Raw genomic sequence first — 23,192 nt, forward strand, 5'->3', positions numbered from 1 at the left:
GTCTCAAAAGACGTGGCTAATCACAAATTTTTTTTATCCCCCAGTATAATGGATTACAAAGACTTGGATCTCTCGAACTGCCCAAGTTGTACTCCTAGTTATCGGCTATTGCCAGAAAATGTTAGTATTATATATCAATTTACTCTATTTGCTTTTATTTATGACAATCTCTATGAATTGTCTTAATTTGGTTTTATTTAAATTGTTGTTGACTGGCAGTGCCGTGTACCTGTCTCTAGCCATAGAACTGAACTTGACAAATCCGTTCTAAATGATGTTTGGGTTTCAGTAACATCTGGAACTGAAGATTATTCTTTGGCTAGTAACAACCTGTTGAGCGACATAAAACTCTCAAAGGCGCCCTGGTTCATGTAAGAGTGCAGGCTTATGCTCAGAGAGCTGATGAATGGTCTCCATTTGCGGAACAAGCTACACCACTCCCATGGAGCACCTCCAACCGAACGGCAAATATGCGTATGGCATCGTTCGGTAGCTCCAGCCGAATGCCAAATCTTCCGCTATTTGCTTGCGGATGAACAGTACGACGCCAATATTGGCGTTGCAGTGTTCACATACGCGATTTTTTCTGTCTTAACCCGATTTGCCGAAGAAACGTACGAAAGAGGAGAAAGACAGTTACCTTGGCAGAAGTGCGCAAAATGGAGTTCGATTTGAGATGAATCACAACTTTTTTAAGTTTCACTGCATTTTGGAGTGAAAAAGGAGACTTTTCGATTGGAGATGCTCTTAGTGGACAACACTGCTGGTCCTGATACCAGAGCTAATATGGTCATCAAGTCAGGTTAAGAACTACGGAGAAAGCTAAACCTGTTGTTTAAATCTTCAGATCCATTTGTGTTAAATGTAAGTTGAATGAATTAGTAAGAGCAATTTCTGTGGACATGATAGAGTTGAGTCTATGGTTGAAATTTATAGTGTTTGTAGTAGTTATATATCTTATTCAAAATTGACATCAATGTAAATAAATAATTTGTTGCTATGTGGATGACAACAGTAGAGTTTTTCTTTATTATCTCAGCTTTGAGTTTTAGACAACTATACTTTTTAAAACAGTATTTAGTACAAAAATTTCAAGCTCAAAAAATTTTTGTACTAGAAAACTGTTTTAGTAAGCAATAAAAAAACCGTCCAAACAGAATTTGAAAGAAAACATCTTTCATGCTTACGTTTCCGGTTTAGTTTTTAATGTTGAATTCTTGTTTGTTTTCCTTTGATTCAAACCAAGATTTCGGCTTCGTTTGGGACAGCTTTCTTCCTGCTTCTTAAAACATCTTTTTAGTACAAAATCCAAAAATGTTGTACTAAAAAGCTGCTTTAAGAAGTAGTAAAAAAACATCTCAAACGAAGCCTTCATCCTATCGCTTACATCATTGATACGTTTATTCTAATAAAGCTTTCATTTTATTGCAGCAAGCAAACTTAACATAGATCTTACATTCAACCTGGTAAGAGAATCAGTAGACAAACTTCTTCTCGTTAAATAAGTTGCAACAAAAGAAAAAACCAAACCAAGTAAAATGAAAAACATAAGCTTTTTCTGCATCAGTACAGGCGATTTATGGTGCTTCTCATGCTGCTTTCTTAATTTTTCGCCGCTGATTTACTGACTTTCGCCTGCATGATCGAAAGAGAGAAGTTTTTTATTCGCCTTTCTAATAGTTAACTGATAATCAGCACAAAAATGGCTGATTAGCAGAGCTCTAATGAGCAAAGTTTAGGTTTTGTTTGGGACAACTTTTTTATTACTTTCTAAAACAGCTTTCTAGTACAAAGATTTCTAATTCAAAAAAAATTTTCACTAGAAATCTGTTTTAGAAAGCAGTAAAAAAACTGTCCCAAATGAAACCTTAAGCTTCTCATCAATTTATTAAAGAGCATAAGGCTTCGTTTGGGACAGCTTTCTTACTGTTTTCAAAAGCAACTTTGTACTACAAAAATTATTAAAACTAAAAAAAATTGTACAAAAAAATTGCTTCAGAAAGCAGTAAGAAAACCGTCCCAAACAAAGCCTAAGGTTTTGTTTGGGACGGCTTTCTTTGTGCTTCTTAAAGCAGCTTTTTAGTACAAATTTTTTTGATTTTATATTAAAAAGCTGCTTTAAGAAGCAGAAAGAAAACAGTCTCAAACGAAGGCTAAGTATGTTGATTGGAGTATGAGCTTAGAAAAGTTGAAGTACTCTACCTGAACTTTCTTTGTTGGTGCGCGAGGCGTCTGTTCAGTCTTCTTAGCAGCTGGTGACTTTGGTGAAGAGGCCTTTGGCTTAGCTTCACTGACTTTGCTTCCGATTCCCAGACTTTTGGAAGTTCCAAGCCTCTCTGCATTCATGGATGCCATTTCCAAAGGATCTCTTTAATTAGAAGCTTACACACTTAAAGAGATTTTAGAGCAGCTTGGAAGAAACTTGTGCCTTATTTAGAACTATTTATAGCCTGAAAATCTTATATTTCATAGGCCAAGGGAATCATATATATTCACTATGTCTTCATTGTAAATATTCCAGATTGTTTTTTTTTTTTTAATTCTTATTCTTTGTTTCTTTTTTATATGGTTTCTATTCATACTTTCTTTCGTTCACACTAATTTATTCCAAATTCTTTGACACTGATTTTGTATGGTCTCCTTATGAGTATATACTTCATTGTATATGTTTGTGTGTTGAAATATCTCGAGAGTTTAGTTTATGTAAATTCGAATTAACTTGACAGAATAAGGATAGAGATAGGGGCGCAACCGAGTCAAGCCGACTCGAACTCGACTCGATAACAGGCTCGACGAGTCGAGCTTATTGAGCTCGAACACTATTACAAGCTCGACAGCTTATCGAGCTCGAGCTCAATTGGCCTGCTAAGTCGAGCAGCTCACGGATGAAATCAGCTGCGGGAAAATGAAAGCAGGTTCGAGAAAATGAAAAGTTGGCGCGAGAAAGACGCTGGCGACGTGAGAAGCTTGCGACATACGCGGACACTAGCGACGACGGCGACAGTCGTGGGCGCGGATTGAGCTCTATTGACCTCTACATAGGTAGCACGGTCAAAGCAAGTAACGGAGGCGATGATCTATTATTTTTGGTAAATAAGATATCATTTAGAATGAAAATCATAGTGCCTCGATCATAATGAAATGATTAAAGTTTTGTTCGATTACAAAATGGATCATCTTGATACATTTAGAACATCTAATCTAATCAAAGAGGGATCCCTCGCACTCAAATTGAACGAAAGCTATCGAAATCGACAGACTACAGACATACTAGATGTTGCCCAAACGTCGTCCATTTGCAAAATGAATTTCTTCGTTATGTTCGAAACGTTGGAAATACTCAAAATTGACAACAATATTCACGAGCGAAAATATAAACTTTAGCGCGTTACGAGGTGACGACGGCACATGAATTGGAATGCAAGATAAATAAAAAATTGACGAGTGGCGGTACTTTATTTTATAAACCTATACATAAAATCATGTATTGAGTAAATTTTATAAATAGAAATTATTATATTTAATTAATGGTTAAAATAATAGTTAATATGTATACTATACTTAATATATTATTGATAAGTAATAGTTAACATATTTATTAATATATAAATAATAATAATCATTAGCTTTTCTGTATGTATTTAGATTTCATGTTTAAATATGTAGATCATACCATTTATTATTAATTTAATATAAAAAAGTGGTTAATCTGTTAGTATAAATGTTAGTTAATATCAATAATATTATTAAATATTATTTTTTGTACATATGTCAAAATTTCATGCCAACATCTCTTATGGCCTGCCACCTAATGTTTATCTAATAGCTCTATCAATGCCATCTGTATTTCAATGTTTATACGTTCCCTTCCCTGCTTCGACTTCAATCAAAACCTACACACTTCTTTTCAATTTCCTGTAAATATATTTCTATAAATATAACAAAAAAAAAAAAAAAAATCTTCTTTAGCCTCACTGCAAATCTCTGTCGTCGTCTTGTTAGCTTGTCAAGGTATATCATTCGCCAAACTCTAAAATCTCAAATCCCATTTCCGGCGTTTGCGACGAGCCGGCGGACCACCTACACGCGCTCTCGTAGCACGGTAAGAGGGAGCCCGGTGTGACGCATACAGCGAGCCCTATACACTCTCTTGTAGCGTGGTGGGGAACGACACGGGTGTTCTTTTACGGGTACTTTTGAAGGCCTCATACACGCTCTTGTAGCGTGGTGGGACGAAAAGATATACGGCCCGGTATCCCCCGACACCTACCATACACGCTCGAGTAGCGTGGTGTGATGGCCCAGTTGTCCGTAGATGCCCCCTATGCGGGGGAGACGCCGGAATGCTGCCAAAATTTGATCATAGGTTTGTGTTTCCAGAAGCTTTGAGTTACAAAAAAAAAAAGAAGCAACAGCCAACGATTTCTTCACCTATGAGGTGTTACTCATGTATGATGGAAGTATTGCTAACTTAGAAAAAGCTTGAATCTCAAGCATATGCAATGGCTAATAATAAACAAGATGGGTATATCTTGAGAAACAAGTTCTTGCTACTAGGAAGTATACATAAACTTTCTAATGGAAATTTCCATCTTGTGTTTTATTTACTATTGGTCCAAAAATCTATGATATATATAGTATGATTCCAAGTTGTTCACAAAGACATTTGTTAAAAATTTTTTTAGAAATATTCAGCTGAAGAGGTGATGCTTCGATGTTGAAATTGTTTATTTGTGCAAGTGTCTAGATATTGCAATGATCAAAGTATTAGTCAATTGGACCAAAATACCTCGATTGAAAGTGTTGTTGACTAGTATAGTTCACATACTTGAGAGATTATATTGATTCATTTAAGCTATGGATTTGACATGTAAAAAAAAATTTACACCTGATCTCTGCTAACTTATACCTTAGTGGCTTATCAAACAGAGGAAAAATTATTACCTAATATGAAGTAGTAATCGCCTCAAAGTTACATGAAGAACATTTTTGATATGTTATTTGTTCAATCTCAAAGTTCTATTTTGAGAACCATATAGCTATTTGGATAAGTGTACAACTACTCCAATAAGTGGGAGCCAAATTTGAGAAATTCAAACACGCCACCGAATCCGCACCACTTTTACAAGCGGACAGAAGGCGTTTGTAGGCTCCTAAAATAAAATTTTGTGCATATCTCAACGACAAGTACTTGCACAAATAATAATATTTGAGTTTCAAATACTCCCCTCCCACATTAAAATTGAATTCTCTAAATTTCAATATGCAACATTGAGTAGGATACCGACGCCTCTAAGATGCGTATAGCATCCTTGGGAAGCAAGCGACTGCCCCGAGAGAAGTGCTATCGCTTAGAGAAACAAGTCACCTCGAGAAGCGTGCATATTAAATTTTAAAAGCTTAATATACATGTTAATAAAACTCCGATGATGACCGTGTTGAATGCTTATATCAACCGGAGGGGACTCTACACCTTCAAATGCCTCAAAATGCTCATGAAATGCAACTATTTCCAAATAGCTTCAATAAAGCTCCGATGATGGCCGTGTTGAAAGTCTATATCAACCGGAGGGGATCAAATATTCAAAATACCCTCAAATTTCTACAAAATCCAAATATTTCCAAGTGCCAAAGTCGCTTCGATGATGGTTGTGTTGAAAGCTAATCTCAACCGGAGGGGACTTCAAAACATGCATATTTGAAACAAAATCTTGATAAACTTTAAAATATTCAAATGAAATTTATTATTAAAACTTAAAGCAAAAATCCATCCATCATCCGCAAATGTTTGTTAAGGATGATAAATTTCAGAATAACTTTAACTCACAAAGAGAAAAACGTCTAATTGAATGTATCATTGCGATTCATTCTCAAATGATTTCTTGCTAGCGGGGACATGGCATGTGCCCTATGACCGGGTGGTTTTGCTGCAAATAGCACCACTATATTACGGTTACGGTCAAAGCCCGTATGTTCTCCAATGGTTAAAAGTCTCTTGAGTAATGAATCATAGGGTGCACTCAATAAGGCACAAAGCTTTCTATTAGCTAAGGTTGACTAAAACTTGTCTCCTTAAACAAGCACCCACCCCAAGTCTACAAGGTACCCTTGGACGAAGCAACCCATGGCTGCCGACAAGGATCCTTCTGTCAGGTTGGGTCGACTACCTCCTCTGACTAAGTAGACTAGGGACCACGATGGTCCGGGATGACGGAACCATGGGATCTTGATCGGGCTCATCATCATTCCCCCCACCATCTGCTTTAAGTATAAAAAATAATAAATTTATAACTCCAATTTCATATGTTACTACTATATGTCAGGTATTTCGTACATATTTAATGACTAGCCTTAATCGAAAGTTCTCTCTCATGATTGGGAGGGGTAATAAACTATAGGTGCTTGCGCCTATGGGAAACCTAGAACCAGATTTTAAAGTCCTCACAAAATGAGGGTGAAATCTCTGGGTAGTGTCTTATCTACAAACCTATCTGCCTGCCAAAATTTATCTCGAAACTTATCAGTTAAAACTTCCTCACCGAATAAAAAGGAAAAGCGAGCGGAGGCTGGGTACTAAATTTTTGGAGCCCACAAGCTCGAACGCTAGCGATGCATACTAACGGCGACGAACGAGAAAGACGACGACGATGACGACTGAGCTCGAATGCCGCTCAACTAGCTTGACGGACGGACTGAGCTCGAACATGACGATGACAACTGAGCTCGAACTCCGACGATGCGGACTGAGCTCGAAAGACCACGGACGGGAAAGATGTTGGCAATGATGACGACTGAGCTCGAACGCCACTCAAGCAGCTCAACGAACTGAGCTCGAGCGCGACAACGCGATTGAGCTCGAACGCAGACAATGCAAACTGAGCTCAACGGACGGACTGAGCTCGAACGCCGCTCGAGCATCTTTACGAGCTTTTCTTTTCTCTATCGAGTCGAGCTCGAGCTCGACTTGAGTTTGAGCTTGAGCTCGGTATTTGACACACAAGCTCGACTCGAACACCCTCAAATTTGAGCTCGACTTGACTCATTTACACCCCTAAATAGAGATGACGAATTCGCCTAGACCATAGTAATTGCCGGAGCATACTCAACCTAATACTTAACTAAGCCGACTCATCTAAGCTCATAAGTTACTCGCCAACATTTATTCCAAGTAGGCAACTTTCAATGGTCTAGTTGATGACTCCATCAAGCAAGTCAATTTCATTTTCTAAAGTGAAATACTTATTTTCTTGAAGGTGATTAAGACACTAAAGTGTTCTAAAAGTAAATTTTGAAATTCAGATATTATATATGTAATTACATAAAAAATATGTGTTGTATATGTAAATACCCTTAGATATTAACATCACACGTTAATTTTATTTTTTTACATTTAAATTATGTTTTTAATCCTGTTTTTTTTTTTTTTTTTTTAACTAGTCCTTATTAAGAGAATCAGATTCAATGACAATACAATAAAGAAGATTATGATATTTGGGGTATGTGGTCATGGAATCAAATGCTAAGGAGTTTAGTGAAAAATCAGAATGATTGCATGAAGAATTAGATACTTTAATTTTCATCCATAATAATAATAAAAATTATAAATAATAATAATAATTATTATTATTATTTATGTGCCATATTGGAATAAGCTTAGTTAAACTTAAAAAAAAAAAAAATCTTCTTATGTGCTAGAAAATTTATAGTAGTAGAATGTATGTTTAATTTCTTAGCTTTGATAAATATCTAGTGCACATAAAAGTCGTCACTAGCTGGGGCGGAACCGGCCTTAATTTTCAGGGGGGACAAACTTATAAGCAAACGAGTAAAATTTATTTTTTCATATATATATATATATATATATATATCATTTTAGTTACTAATGATTATTTGTACTTGAATACATAATACATTTATAAAATATCATCAACATCTTATATAATGAGAATTATTCTTTAAAAAAATAGGTTGAAGTATGGATGATTTGTTTGCAAAAAAAAAAATCAAAATGGCGTAATGATTAATCATTCAATTTCTACAAAAATGTATGTTGGAGTTGTCTTGAATTTGGCTCGACCTCTATTTATCCATATCATTGATCTTTGTACGTTTCTCAAATATGTCGGGGGTCCAAAGTGGCAACACCCCTGACGGAGTTCGACCTCCATACTAATAATAATTGCCCCCCTTGAATAATATGGGGTTCTGCCCCTGGTGAATAGGTATTTTTACGTCGAAAACAGGAGGAGGGGGAAAGCCACGAAATTGACATAGTTGTAATAATTCACTATATAATTATAGGTACAAAAATCAACTCTTCTCTAAAAATGAAGAATAAAGGATTACACAATTGAGAATAAATTGTTTGACTTTCATTATAGAGATTAAAAAAGTATATGTCTATTAATGGATAGTTGAAGTCTAATAACAACATTGGATGTTAATAGCTAGGTGGCAGTGATGGTGATTGTTGACCGTGGTTATCAACGGTGAGCCCCAAAAAATTCAATAACATTCCTTAGCTTTTTGAGAGAGGTATTTTAATAAATTTGACCAAAATCAAAAACACTTCATTCGAATGATCCATATTAATTCTCTTTATTATAAAACATTTATCTAGTTTTTGAATGATTTAATAAAGTCAAAATTGAGTAATCTTGAGCTCCTTATATTCATTTCATCGAATTACTCAATTTGACAATAAGCGCGTAAGATTTTAAGGCCACTTGTGTAATGACCCTCATTTAATTTTTCTAAAATTCAAAAAAATTGTTCTGTAGGAGCATTGCAGCTCCGAAATGGGTGATGCCCAGGCATGGAGCTCTAAGTTTTTTTGGGAAAATAAATGAGTGCAGTGATGCTGGGCCTAAACTTTTTTTTTTTCTATATAAAAATATCTAAATCCATTTATTAAACCATCGCCCAAGCCATGGTTGGGAGAGAAGAGGAGAAAAAGGGGGAGAGAGAAGGAAGAAAGAGGAGAGAACAAGGGAGAAAAGAAAGAAAGAGGAGAGAGAAAGAGAGGATTAGGTTGGTATTTGTGTCACTCCAATTAGGAAATGTATTCTGATTGTGGTGGGTAACCTAAATCTTATTCCTGATTTTAATGATTTTGATTTCTCAGATTTTATCTCTATTAAAAATGATTAAAGGCAATATCTCTCCTTTTAGAAATTTTTTACCTTGTATCTTTTAATATATATAATAGATATCATCATCGTGAGCATTTTAACTGATGAATATTAAAATTTCAGCGGGTGGTTTTTTTGTATGTCACTTTGATTGGAATGAGTAGAATAAAATTGTGTATGAAAGAATCATGAGCCAATGTATGAATTTAGACATGAAATACTGACATGTATGTATTTACTGTTTGCTTAGTTCAACATGTATTATTTATATACTACAGACATGCTTATGAGTATAATGATAGTTATATTGAGTGTATCTAATGTTTGCTATCATGCTTCACATAATGTGAAATATGTGTAAGAGCAAGAAGGCTATTTGGAAATGATTAACTGATTCAAATTGACTAGAAACATATTATCTATCATAGAAGGGTGGGATGTGGGGCTTTCCTTTAAATAAAATTTATGATGTAATCCTAAGTGATATGAATAAAGAGACAAAAGTAGACTGACTGATATGATATGATATTATGATATAATGACAAGTAAGAAATGACGACTTCTTACATGAAAATCACCAGACTTAAGATATATGATATTATGCCAATTCTTAAAAATATGCCTGATATGATTGAAAATGATTCCTATAGGATTGATATACATGATTGTATATAGGAAAGAAAAATGTCACATGTAGCTGGATGTTCAATCTACCTTATATTACTCATACAAGTATATGGCATTAGCATATTTGATACATTACATAAAAGATGTAATATAATATGACATTACTGATATATACATACATATAATATGATTGAAGATTGATACAAGGGTATATGATAACATGAAATATTTGATATACATTATGCATTACATGTAATAAAAATACATGATATACACTACATGTGAAATTGATATGATTTGATACATGCATACTTATACAGACATATGATACTACAAATAAAGCTAATATGTTTGATAAGTCTGATGCCTAATATATGACATATAGGAATATGAAATACATGTTTATGATAAATATAAAATAATAAATTTATTTGATGATATGTGTACTGATATAAAGTTATATATACATAATTGTGTTTTGATGGGTATAAGAATGACAAAACTATCGATCATTTACTGATTATTAATGATTAAATATGATTATACTACTTTCTATTGCTCATATGAAATGACACTATACATATTGAATGTTACATGTTCTTATGATTACATGTTTGTATTGAACTAGATTAATTGATTACATGTATACAATTTCTATTGTCGTGTATTGATTCCAGTTATTGGTTCTAGTAACCTACTGAGTTAGCTCACCATGTGACTTTTACATATTTTTAGGAAGGGGTCAAGATCCAATGGAGTGAGACAAATCAAACTTTTCTTTTTAGTTTTCTTTCATTTTTTGTATTTTGGTTTATTTTTTATATATAGTCACGAGAAGAAAGATAAAATGAAGTATTGATTGAACTCGTGACTATTATAAATGAATTTTAAGGAATGAATATAGAAATATTTTGATGTATACAATCTATAGTTACTTTTACTGGATTTATTTATATTAATGAATATTAGTGACTCTGATATATTAAATACAAGATGAAATAGGCAATTCTTCTAAATTTTGATCTTGAGACATTACAACTTGATCTTTTAATTCATGTTTAGAAGTTTTTAAATATATTTCAAATACTTGATATATGTGTTTATTTTGACTTAGATCTAATCATTTATGGTGTCGATGAGTTCGTCTTGTCTTGATGTTTAGTTTGATTATAAATTTGTTGAAATCAAAGTTCATATGATTTTAAATTTAATTATGAAGATTATTAATTCAAACATTATATTGAGATTCATGTTAAACAAGTGAGTAAAATTCATTTCCACATAAATTTGAATTAAAAGTGAAACAAAAAATTGACAAGTCTATATTTGTAAAATCAAAATTTGAGGAATAAATTTTTTTGATTATTTTTAGTCATCTTGATGAAATATTCATTTAATGATTTTAAATTTATATTATTATTTATTAGTAATGATTAAGGGAATGCTCCTTCAACCACTCCCAAATAATTTTTTATCGATATTCATTTATTTTTTATTATTTATTTATTTTAAAATAAGCAATAATATCAAGCTGTGAATTGGATAAAGGAAATGTCAGTGCTCGATAATAACAATAAAAATAACAATAATACATCTTATTATTTCATAATATTAACAATAAGTTAATTTTAATTTGCTAATATGATTTTGGGTAATTATAAAAATATAAGTTATTAATTGAAATCATAATCAAATTATCATACAATTAGAGGAATGCATTCAAAAGAATTTAATTCATCTAATTATTGATCAATAGATATATTTTAAAAAAATTCAGGCCATGAATTTTAAAAATATCAAAGAAAGGTTTTGAACATACATTTCATTGCTATGATATTAAAAAATTAAATTAAAAAAAAATGATCATTGAATTGAAGTTGTGGAAGATTTTGATGGATGTTAAAGTAATTATTATGCTTATGTGATAGCTTGAACATGATTTTATATATTAATTTTAATTAATTTTTTTTTTTGTTTTGTAAAGGGACAATTTTTATATTTGATTTAATGAAATTCAAATTCTATATTATTTTGCTTCATCTAATTATAATTAGTCATTATCTATATTTTTTATTTAAAAATTTTTGGATCAAAATATTTTGAAGTCATAATAGAATTTAAAATAATTAAATTTATTTTAAAATGAATAAAATAATAACAAATTAATTAAATTTATACCTATCTACAAAAAATAGTGAGATTCATCATAACAAAAAATTGGATATTTACATACATACTAATAAATTATATATATATAATATATATATATATATATTATATATATATATATATATATATATATATAATAATATATATTATAATATAATATAATATATATATATATATATATATAATATATATACTATATTAATATATACTATCATACGCATCTAATTTTTAAATTATGCCAAAAAAAACTTATTTTAATTTATTTAAAATAAAATATTAATTTTTAATATTTTAAAAATAGGATTCAAATACTAAATTATGTTATATAAATAAATAAGAATCTTTTAAAATCAACCTAAATAATTTAGTTATAAGTTATAAATATTGTTAAAAGAAGGGCCTCAATTTTCCCAAAAAAAAAAAAAATTTAAAAAAGCTTTTGGTGGCTTATGGGCCATAGGCCCATTAGAAGCAGGCCGAAAAAACTTAGAGAGGTCTAAAGATCCGATCAAAAGGCCGAATAAAACTTTCTTTGTCTTCACAAAATAATCGAGGTCTAAAGATCCGATCAAAAGGCCGAATAAAACTTTCTTTGTCTACACGAAATAATCACCGTTTGTTCTATAATTCGCACACTTCTCGATGAAATATTGACGGCCATCGCCCTGTCCCGATTTTCTTCAGAATTAAATTTCCATTTTCTATCGTCTGATACTCTGCCTTTATCTCTCTGTGCACGCAAAGCACATAACTTTTCTGCAGTCGATACAATTTGTGGAATTTGATTGGAGAATTTCGTATTATTGTTAGCTTCTACCCAAAATTTGGTTTCCCAATCCGTCTTTACCCTCTTTCCTCCAGCTCGTTTCATCCATCCCTAACTAGGGTTTGCGGATCGTGATCTCTGTCGGATCTTTTGTTAAGGTAGGGATGGAACCAATGGATATAGTCGGGAAGTCGAAGGAGGACGTTTCGCTCCCGAAAGGTGCGTTTTTTATGGGTCTTAATGGTTATTTCATGCATTTGGTGTGATTTGGCTAAATTTTGCGAGCCTATGAGATGATTTTAGGTTTAGAGACTTAACAAAGTTGTTTATTTATGAATATTGATTTAATAGTTCATTCCAATTGAGTGTTGCAGGAGAAGTTAAATATATTCTTGGCAAATCCTTTAGAAGAACTTGAATTCATATTACTTTCCTAATTATTCGACATTCATTTTATCTATCTGTCTGATTTGGCGAATTTATTTTAATGTTTTTTTTTTTTCACCGGTTAGGTATGCTATTTTGTGGTTTGAGTTTTGAAGGCAGACTTAGGATGTGGAAGTAATGAAAGATGTTCTGGTGCTGCGAAGCATTACAGTCCCTTTAAAGTTATGGAACTAATTGGAATGGTGCGTTCACATTGGAAAACAAGGTTAATAAAATTTATGCAATGTTGTATCTAGTTTTTCGATAAAAAAGTGGTAGGAACATTGACAAATGTGAGTTGTAGCAAACAAGAAGACGAGATTGATGAAAGCCAGGTTGGGATAGGGACTTCCATGTGGAGAAGGGTTGAAAGAATGCTACTTATGTGGGTGAGGGTGAGGAATAAAAGTCTTTTTTTATTTTTTTATAGTTTGTTTTGGGGATTCCCAATGTGGCTCTTTGTTTGGCTGTTAGTGGATTGGAGGTTAAAAGTGTATAAAGTGAATAGAGCAGATGTGTAGGCTGGTAAAATGTTTGGTTTATGCTTGTTTATCTTCGTCAATTGAGCTTAATGACTATTTTATTAAAGTTCACGCAGGTAAAAAAAATTACTAAGGTGAGCTTGCAAATAAATTCAAACTTTTTCTAATTGGGTTTCAGTCATGTTTCATTAATTGAGATCTAGGAAATTGATGCTTCAGTCTTGTTTGCTTGTTATCCACCTGATACCGGAACTTAGGAGTTCCGGCCAAAAATGACACCGGTGCTACCTGAACGAACAGCACAATCAACTACCACCCGGGAACGACGACGTTTCCAGGATACAGACAGAGTTCTTGAACTCCAGAAAACCTTTACGGTTCTTTATTCAATTATTTGAAAAACAATAGTCCCCCTCCTAGCCGACAGAACTCAAATATATATACAAATTTCAGCTATAGGCTTGGCTAGAAGATAGATATACCAAAAGAAAGGAAACTAGAACCAAAAACAATGCTAAGCAACACGGAACAGTAAAACAGTAAAAACAAAACAAAAAGTTTGGACGAGCTCCGACGTCATTCTTCCGGGGTTGGAAAAGCTTCGTTCTCATAATGTGGAGTTAAATCGGCCACGTTGAACACAGCCGAAATGTTGTAGTCCCCAGGTAGATCTATCAGATAAGCGTTATCGTTGATCTTCTTGACGACACGAAAAGGTCCGTCAGCTCGGGGCTTTAATTTGCTAAAAGCTCTAGGTGGAAATCGCTCTTTTCTTAATCTAATCCACACCAAGTCTCCTTCATTGTATACAATCTGTTTTCTGTGCTTGTTTGCTTAGGCCCGATACCTGTCATTCTGCTTATTGATTTCTTCTTGAACTTGCTGATGCAGTTTTTGGATCTCCTTACTTCTTTGTTCACCATCAGGATTAAAGGTGGCCTGATGCACCATTGGAATTAAATCCAATGGCGTTAAGGGATTTCGCCCATACACTATTTTGAATGGGCTTCGCCTGGTAGACTGATTTACCGATCGGTTAAAAGCAAACTCAATTTGAGCTAGTATTAAATCCCACTGTTTAATATTTTTACCCACAAAGCACCTTAACAGATTACCTAGGCTCCTGATGACGACTTCCGTTTGCCCGTCTATTTGAGGATGAGCAGCTGAACTGTACTGCAGGCGGGTACCCAATTTTTCCCACAAGGTCTTCCAGAAATAACTCATGAATTTTACGTCTCTATCGGACATAATAGTCAACGGAATACCATGTATTCTTACTATTTCCCTGACATATAAATCAGCAATGTGACTCGCGTCTAAAGTCTTGTGGCAAGCTACAAAATGTGCCATCTTTGAAAATCGATCTACCACTACCATGATCGAATCCTTGTTACGCTGGGTACGGGGCAGTCCCAGCACAAAGTCAAGGCTGACATCTTCCCAAGGCGCTTTAGGAACGGGCAACGGTGAATAGAGACCGGCATTAGTGCCTTGGGTCTTGGCTAGATGGCACACACGACATCCCTGCACGTATCTACCAACATCTCTTGATAACAACGCCCAGTAGAATTTTTCTTGAATTAAATTCAAGGTTTTGTCTCTCCCGAAATGCCCCATCAAACCTCCATCATGGCATTCAGTAATAATGGCTATCCGTGTTGAGCATCTTGGTATACAGAGACAATGACCATAGAACAAGTATCCCTCCTTGATATGAAATAGTTTATGAGGTTGAGCCAGACATTTATTTCATATCATTTGGAAATCTACATCTGTTGAGTACAAGCTTTTGAAAGTTTCCATTCCCAAAACTTTAGCCTGAATTGTTTGAATCAGCAGGTGGCAACGGCTCAAAGCATCAGCCGCACAGTTCAAATGCCCTGCTTTATGCTTTAGCACGAAATTAAACGCCGCCAGGAATTTCGACCACGTCGCGTGCCTACCTTTCAGTTTCTTCTGACTATTTAGAAAACGGAGAGCCTCATGGTCAGTGTAAAGGATGAAATCTTTGGCCAACAAATAATGATTCCAATGGTGCAAAGCTCTGACTATGGCGTAAAATTCTTTGTCATATGTAGAATATTTTTGACGAGCTTCATTTAGCTTCTCACTGAAGTAGGCTATGGGATGCCCGTCTTGACTCAAAATAGCGCCTATTCCCACGTTAGAGGCATCACATTCTACCTCAAAGACCTTATTGAAATCTGGTAGACTTAAGACAGCGGCCGTCATTGTTTTCTTCAGAAGCTCAAAACTGTTTTGAGCGCTCTTGTCCAAAGAAATGATTCCAACTTCAGGACTTCAGTAATTGGAGCGGCTATAGAGCTGAAACTCTTGATGAATCTTCGGTAGAAGGAAGCAAGTCCATGAAATCTTCGAACCTCAGTGAATGATTGCGGAATCGGCCAATTCACAATCGCCTCAATCTTCCTTGGATCTGCTTCAATGCCTTTAGTCGAAATCACAAAGCCTAGAAATTCGATTTTGCTGTCCAGGAATTGGCACTTCCCAAGATGGCCAAACAGTTTCTGTTCCCACAGTTTGCAGAGCTCCAAACGCAAATGCTCTATATGCTCCTCCAGATTTTCACTGAAAATTAATATGTCATCAAAATAAACAACTACGAACTTACACAGAAACGGTTGAAATACTTGATTTATGAGCCGCATGAAGGTGCTCGGGGCATTAGACAGTCCGAATGGCATTACTGTCCACTCATATAGTCCGTCCCGAACCTTGAAAGCAGTCTTCCACTCGTCCCCAGCAAGCAAACGGATTTGATGATATCCGCTCCTCAAGTCGATTTTCGAAAATATTTTGGCTCCATGCAATTGATCAAAAAGGTCATCTATGCGTGGAATCGGAAATCGATAACGGATAGTGATTTTATTAATCGCTCTGCTGTCCATGCACATCCGATAAGACCCATCTTTCTTTGGAACCAGCAACATCGGCACGGCGCAAGGACTTACACTAGGCCTAATAAAGCCTTTTGATAACAGTTCTTATATCTGCTGCTGTAGTATTTCATACTCATATGGCCTAAGCCTGTAAGGAGGCCGATTGGGTAGCATAGCACCCGGTACTAGCTCGATCTCATGCTGAATATCACGTTCGGGAGGCAGGCCATCGGGAATTTCTTCAGGAAAAACATCGCGAAACTCCTGTAAGAGTTCCTGGAGGCGTGGGTGACTTACATCCGCAGAGGGAACTACCTCCTTTAGAACTAGCATATAGCTTGTGGTGGCCTCTTGCAAAGCTTTGCTGCATTGTGAGTAACTGATCATCAAATCCTCTGTGGATTTAGACGTGTTCTTCCTCTAATGGAACTAACACCATCGGACAGCCATTATAATTGAAAGTGTATGTATTCTTGGCGCCATCATGAATAGTCTGGCGATCGTATTGCCATGGCCTCCCTAAAAGTAAATGGCAGGCGTCCATCGGTACCACATCACACCAAAGTTGGTCCCGATATTTACCGATAGCAAAATTCACCAAGCACCTTTTTGAGACCCTGACCACATTATCTTTTTGAATCCAGGCCAATTTATAAGGATTAGGATGTTCTTCTATTTTCAACTGAAGTTTATCTATCATCGAGCTTGAAGCAACATTCTCGCAACTTCCACTATCCACGATTACTTGACATACTTTACCCTGAATTGTACAACGGGTCCGGAAAAGATTATGCCGCTGTAATAATTCTTCTTTCTGATTCTTGAGTAAACGTTGGATAACCAACATTGGTCCTTCATCTGCAGAAAGAAAAGTAGGAACTGGCTGATTCACAGCATCATGACCAGTCGAATCTTCCCCATTGCCTTCGGTCTCTTCTCCTTCGTCATCTTCTAGAAGAGTAATTACATGCCGGTTAGGACAGTTGGAAGCAATGTGACCAAAACCGTGGCATTTGAAGCACTTCCTGGCTGGATAGTTTGGGGTGTTACTCGGTTTCTTGATAATTTGAGCAGTCTCGGTGGTTTTCACTTGGCTGCTGGAGTTCGCTTCATCCCTGTCGCTAATCCGCTCCTTGACTTCTCCCTTAAGCCCCCACCTGTTCTGAACAATTTTTGCTTTTCTTTGCTGTTTCTCCTCCTTAAGAGCCAGGTTAATGACATCCTGTAATGTCCAATAGGTCTGCAGTTGAACAACATTGCTGATTGTAGGCTGCAACCCTTTCAAGAACCTTGCAATTGTGTTTTCCACAGGTTCTATCATATCACATTTAAGTGACAACTGTTCAAACTCTGCTACATATTCTTCCACCGTCAACTGGTTTTGCTGAATTCTCTGCAGCTTCAAGAACAGTTCTTGCTTATATTGCTCCGGTAAATACTTCCTTTGAAGCTCCTTTTTCATTTTGTCCCAGCTCACGATTTTGCTACGGCCTTCCCGGAGTCTTGTCCGTTTCAAGTTTTCCCACCACAACGACGCATTCTTTTTCAATTTAATGGCTACGAGCTTGACTATGCGATCAGGATGTACTTCCTTGAATTCCAAGATTCGATCTACTGTATGAATCCAGTTTATGAATTCATCCGGATCTAATCTTCCCTCAAAGTCTGGTAAATCAACTTTGATTCCTCCGTCGTCATGCCTTGCTTTTCTAACACGGTCTCGTGTCCGTCGCCCTCCTTCTTCGTCACTGGATGTGGCATGATAAAATGGGTTTACACCCTCTCCCTCTTCTTGATCATCAACAGCTTCCCTTTGTTCGAACCTTTTTAATCTTTGATGCAATCATTGTATTTCCCTTTGCAAGTCTTCGATCAACACTTCTTGCACCGGTCGCTGGGGATTACGACGAGGCGGCATCTTGCCGGCTCTGATACCAAACTGATACCGTAACTTAGGAGTTCCGGCCAAGAATGACACCGGTGCTACCTGTACAAAACACAATCAACCACCACCCGGGAACGACGTCGTTACCAGGATACAGACAGAGTTTCTTGAACTCCAGAGAACCTTTACGAATCTTTATTCAACTCTTTGAAAATCAAAAATATCCCCTTCTAGCCGGCAGAGCTCAAATATTTATACAAATTTTAGCTACAGGCTTGGCTAGAAGACAGATATACCAAAAGAAAAGAAACTAGAACCAAAAACAATGCTAAGCAATACGGAACAATAAAACAATAAAAACAAAACAGAAAGTTTGGACGAGCTCCGGCGTCAATAAGTATAGTAGAAGCAAGTATAAATTATATGCATCAGAATATTTATATATTCATTCGTCAAAATTTAATTTATAATAACTATGAGATCAATCACTATATCAATCGGCCTATTTCTTTATGCTCCTGACTATAATAGAATAAAGCAAAAAATAATAATAATAATAATAAAACTTGAATCCTGATCTGCCTCATTCCATTGAATCCTGACCTTTTCCTAAAAATATGTGAAGATTACGGAGTGACCTAACAACTCAATAGCTTACTATAATCTATAACTGCAATCAATGTAAGATAATAGAAATAGTATGCAAGTAATCATTTAATCCATATTAGTATAAACATGTAACTTTAAGATCAAGCGGTTGTCAATATAAGCAGTATCATTTCATATGAGCAATAGAAATAATTAAAAGTAATATAATTTAGATTCAACGATCTTTAGTCATATAAAGGGATCAATGTGTTTTTCACTCCTTTACTCATGTCAAGTACACTGCAACAGGACTGTCATGAATCTATACATGTCAATAAATTATACTTCTCTTCATTTCATGTGCCATTTCATGCGTGTCAGTAGGGTTATATATTGTTCTAATACATATCATATAGTATTAAAGCACGTATATTATGTTCTTTATCAAATGCATTACATCATATATATAATTTATTATATATGTATCATATGCTCTTGTATCAATCTTATCAAGTCTTATCAATCATATAATATACTCGTATCAATTATTTCATATATCATGTGCATATCATATCATATTATATTACTTAAGCAAATTATCATGTATGCTGATGTCATATGCATAAGTAAGCAAGATATGACATCTAGCTACCTGTGGTATTTTTCTTGTATTCAGTCCTGTAGGCCAACCCTAATGGAGTTGGTCTCAATCATATAATCTAGTTTTCAGGAATTAGTCTTATATCACATATCATAAGTCATGTGGCTTTCATATAAGTAGTCATCACTCCCTGCTCGTCGACATATCATATCATATCAACCAATCTTCTTATATTTGTATTTTCATATCACTTGTGATTAAACCATAAATCTTATTTAAAGGAAAGCCTATCAGCCCACCTTTTCGTACATGGTAACATATCTCCAACCAACTTGAATCAGTCAATCATTTTCCACTAGTCTTTTTTTTACTTTTATATATATTTTATATCATATAGAGAATTATAACAAACATTAAATACACCTAATACAACTATCATTATACTCATCAAGATGTTTTTAGTATGCTAAAAATGTATGTTTTCTTAATGAATAGTAATTGTATGTATATCATTTATTTTATATTCAAAAGTAATATATTGACTTTTGATCATTTTATACTCAATATAATTCTACTTATTTCAAATAAAAAGACACATGTGTAAAAGAAATAGATAAAATTTTAATATAAACCAGTCAAAATATTCATGGGAATGATATCTACTACATATAAAAAATTACACGAAGAAAAATTACTAAAATGAAAGATATTGCATTTTTATCAATTTCATGAGAGATAAAACTATATAATCAAAATCATTACAAATAACACTACCATAAAATCACTCATTACCGACGGTTTGTTCCGGCAGTTAACATTAGTTTTCCGGTAGTTATGAAAAACTGCCGGTAAAAACGGCACCGAAAACCTTTTCCGGCGGTGTTTTTCACCAGCGATTTTCCAGTGATGTATATCGCCGATTAGGTTCAGACAGCCAAAGCACCGGTGACCGCCGGTTTTGTACCGACTGCGCACCGGCCATTCAACTTCCAGTAAAATAGCGTCGTTATCACAGCGTTGACCGCCGGTAAGCCGCTGGTGATTTAACAGCGGCTTACCGGCGGTTCAAGCTGAAGGAAATGTCGTCGGTGAGACCGCTGGCGTGTCGCCGATGAACCGCCGGACACCATCGGCATATTTCCGGTATTTACCGGTGGTTTTTGTAGTTTTCTAACTGCTTTAATTAGCCATCCGGTATCAAAGTTTCCGGCGGCCAAATTGCCGGCTGCCGGTCGGCTGCCAGAAACCTATAGCATATGAAAAAAAATGACAGCCTCCCCTCTATTTGATGGATTTGCACCATAAACTCTAAACATGCACATAAAATACAATAATTTTTATAATTTTGGGCAACACACCACTATATTCAATCATAACAATTATCACAAATATATTCATTAAAACAAACCAATAAGTGAAACCAAATAAGTTCATAAGTTTAACCAAATAAGTTCATAACAAAGTTCAATAACTGAAACCAAATAAGTTTACAATAAGTTCATCATAAGTTCATCGAACAAAAAAGAGTACAAATTCTCCTCTGTATCCTCGCTGTCTAGTGATGCTTGTGGCTGCTCTTGCTCTTGGTCTTTATTCTTTTGACCTAGTGAGAGAGTTCTTGAAAAGAAAGGAGTAAATAATGCTTATGTTGAGAAGCATAATACTGACTTAAGTGTTGCAGATATGACGATGCTTAGGTATACCTCTATCTTTCTTAATATAAGTCAAATCTAATACCTCAACTTTTCTTACCGGGTCATCAGAAGGCCTCCGTTTAATGTGACAAAACCATCTAAAACGACTCTCTCTAATCTTATCTTCCACTGGAGCTACTCCAACCTTATCACGTCCATGCTCATTTCTTATCCTATCTCTAGGGATAAAGCCACTCATCCACCTGAGCACCCTCATCTCTGCAACACTTAACTTAGTATTATGCTTCTCTTTTAATGACCAAGATTCAGCACCATAAAGCATTGTAGATCTCACCACCATCTTATAGAATTTTCCCTTAAGTTTGAGGGGGACATTTCTATCACACAACATGCCCGATTCATTGCTCCATTTCAACAATCCAACTTGAATTCTGCTGATAATATCCCCTTCTATTTCACCATCACTCTGAATAATAGATCCAAGATATTTAAAACGTGTATGTTTATTAATGACTTGATCGCCAAAAGTCTCAAACCCTTCACTAGGTCTATTACTACTAAAATTACACTTTATATATTTAGTTTTAGATCTACTCAAGCGAAAACCATTAGACTCTATGGTTGACCTCCATAATTCAAGTTTACCATCAACTCCTCTTTAGTCTTATCAACAAGAAGAATATAATCAACAAAAAGCATACAACAAGGTACATCCTCTCGCAAATGTCTAGTAAGAACATCCATGACTAAAGCAAAAAAGAACATCCATGCTCATTTTGTATCCTATCTCTAGGGGTAAAGCCACTCATCCACATGAGCACCCTCATCTCTGCAACACTTAATTTAGTACTATGCTTCTCTTTTAATGACCAAGATTCGGCACCATAAAGCATTGCAGATCTCACCACCATCTTATAGAATTTTCCCTTAAGTTTGAGGGGGACTTTTCTATCACACAACAAGCCCGATTCATTCCTCCATTTCAACCATCCAACTTGAATTATGTTGATAATATCCCCTTCTATTTCATCATCACTCTAAACAATAGATCCAAGATATCAAAAACATGTACTTTTATTAATGACTTGATCGCCCAAAGTCACAAACCCTTCACTATGTCTATTACTACTAAATTTATATCTCATATATTTAGTTTTAAATCTACTCAAGCAAAAACCTTTAGACTCTATGGTTTACCTCCATAATTCATGTTTACCATAAACTCCCTCTCTAGTCTTATCAACAAGAAGAATATAATCAACAAAAGCATACAAGGTACATCCTCTCGTAAATGTCTAGTGAGATCATCCATGACTAAAGCAAAAAGATATTGGCTTAAGGCTGATCCTTGATGTAATCAAACCGAAATAGCAACAAAATGCATTTAAAAAAAACTAAAAAATGCAAACCTTGGAGGTTGGTTTTGTGAACGGGAGCGGGGAGAGCCTTCGTTTGGAGGGACGTTTTGACGGCCGGAGGGACCTCGTCGGTGGCCGGAGGACGGGTCTCGATCACAAAACGGCAGAGCAGATGGGGGCGAGCGTCGCGCAGGAGAGAGAGATCCGTCAATTAAATGAAATGGAAGGCTCGGGACGGCTTGTTCTAGGGTATTTTTCGGCGGCTCTCCGGCGGTTGAGACCACCAGAAATAAATTTACTTAACACCGGCGGTTTAAGCCGCCGGTAACACACCGGTAAGATTTAATGCCGGCAGTCTAACCGACGGTCTCTGGAATGTCGTTATTTTTCGGCGGCATTAATTTACATAACAGCCGGTTAGACTGCCATTAAAAACTGGTGGTCACACCACCGGTTAAGCCGCCGTTAATACCGGCGGCATGAGAACCGTCGGCCCAGGCCGCCGATGATTGATGAATTTCCTGTAGTGTAAAAATAGGGTTAAGGTTACCTATCATAATCATATCACTTTTTCCAAGCTGGAGCAGTGAAAAATATCAAC

At 35.3% G+C, this 23,192-nt stretch overlaps 2 long non-coding RNA genes across 3 annotated transcripts in view; one reads left to right on the forward strand and one right to left on the reverse strand.

Moving 5' to 3' along the window:
* Positions 1–1,030, forward strand: LOC114581217. Its single transcript, XR_003703111.1, has 2 exons — positions 1–120; positions 220–1,030. It is a non-coding gene; the product is annotated as an uncharacterized LOC114581217 (long non-coding RNA).
* LOC110105698 overlaps positions 1–2,441 on the reverse strand; it is a 13,668-nt gene extending 11,227 nt beyond the window's left edge. Inside the window, exons 1-2 of one of the 2 annotated variants that reach the window (XR_003703110.1) lie at positions 2,203–2,431; positions 331–1,635 (exon numbers count right to left, since the gene is read on the reverse strand). This is a non-coding gene — a long non-coding RNA (uncharacterized LOC110105698). Of the gene's footprint in view, positions 1–330; positions 1,636–2,202 lie in introns of those variants that run through there. The other variant, XR_002304171.2, reaches the window with a different exon arrangement.
* Positions 2,442–23,192: the final 20,751 nt, after the last annotated feature.

This window comes from Dendrobium catenatum, unplaced genomic scaffold (genome assembly GCF_001605985.2).
Source record: "Dendrobium catenatum unplaced genomic scaffold, ASM160598v2 fragScaff_scaffold_1608, whole genome shotgun sequence".
Classification (NCBI taxonomy): domain Eukaryota; kingdom Viridiplantae; phylum Streptophyta; class Magnoliopsida; order Asparagales; family Orchidaceae; genus Dendrobium; species Dendrobium catenatum.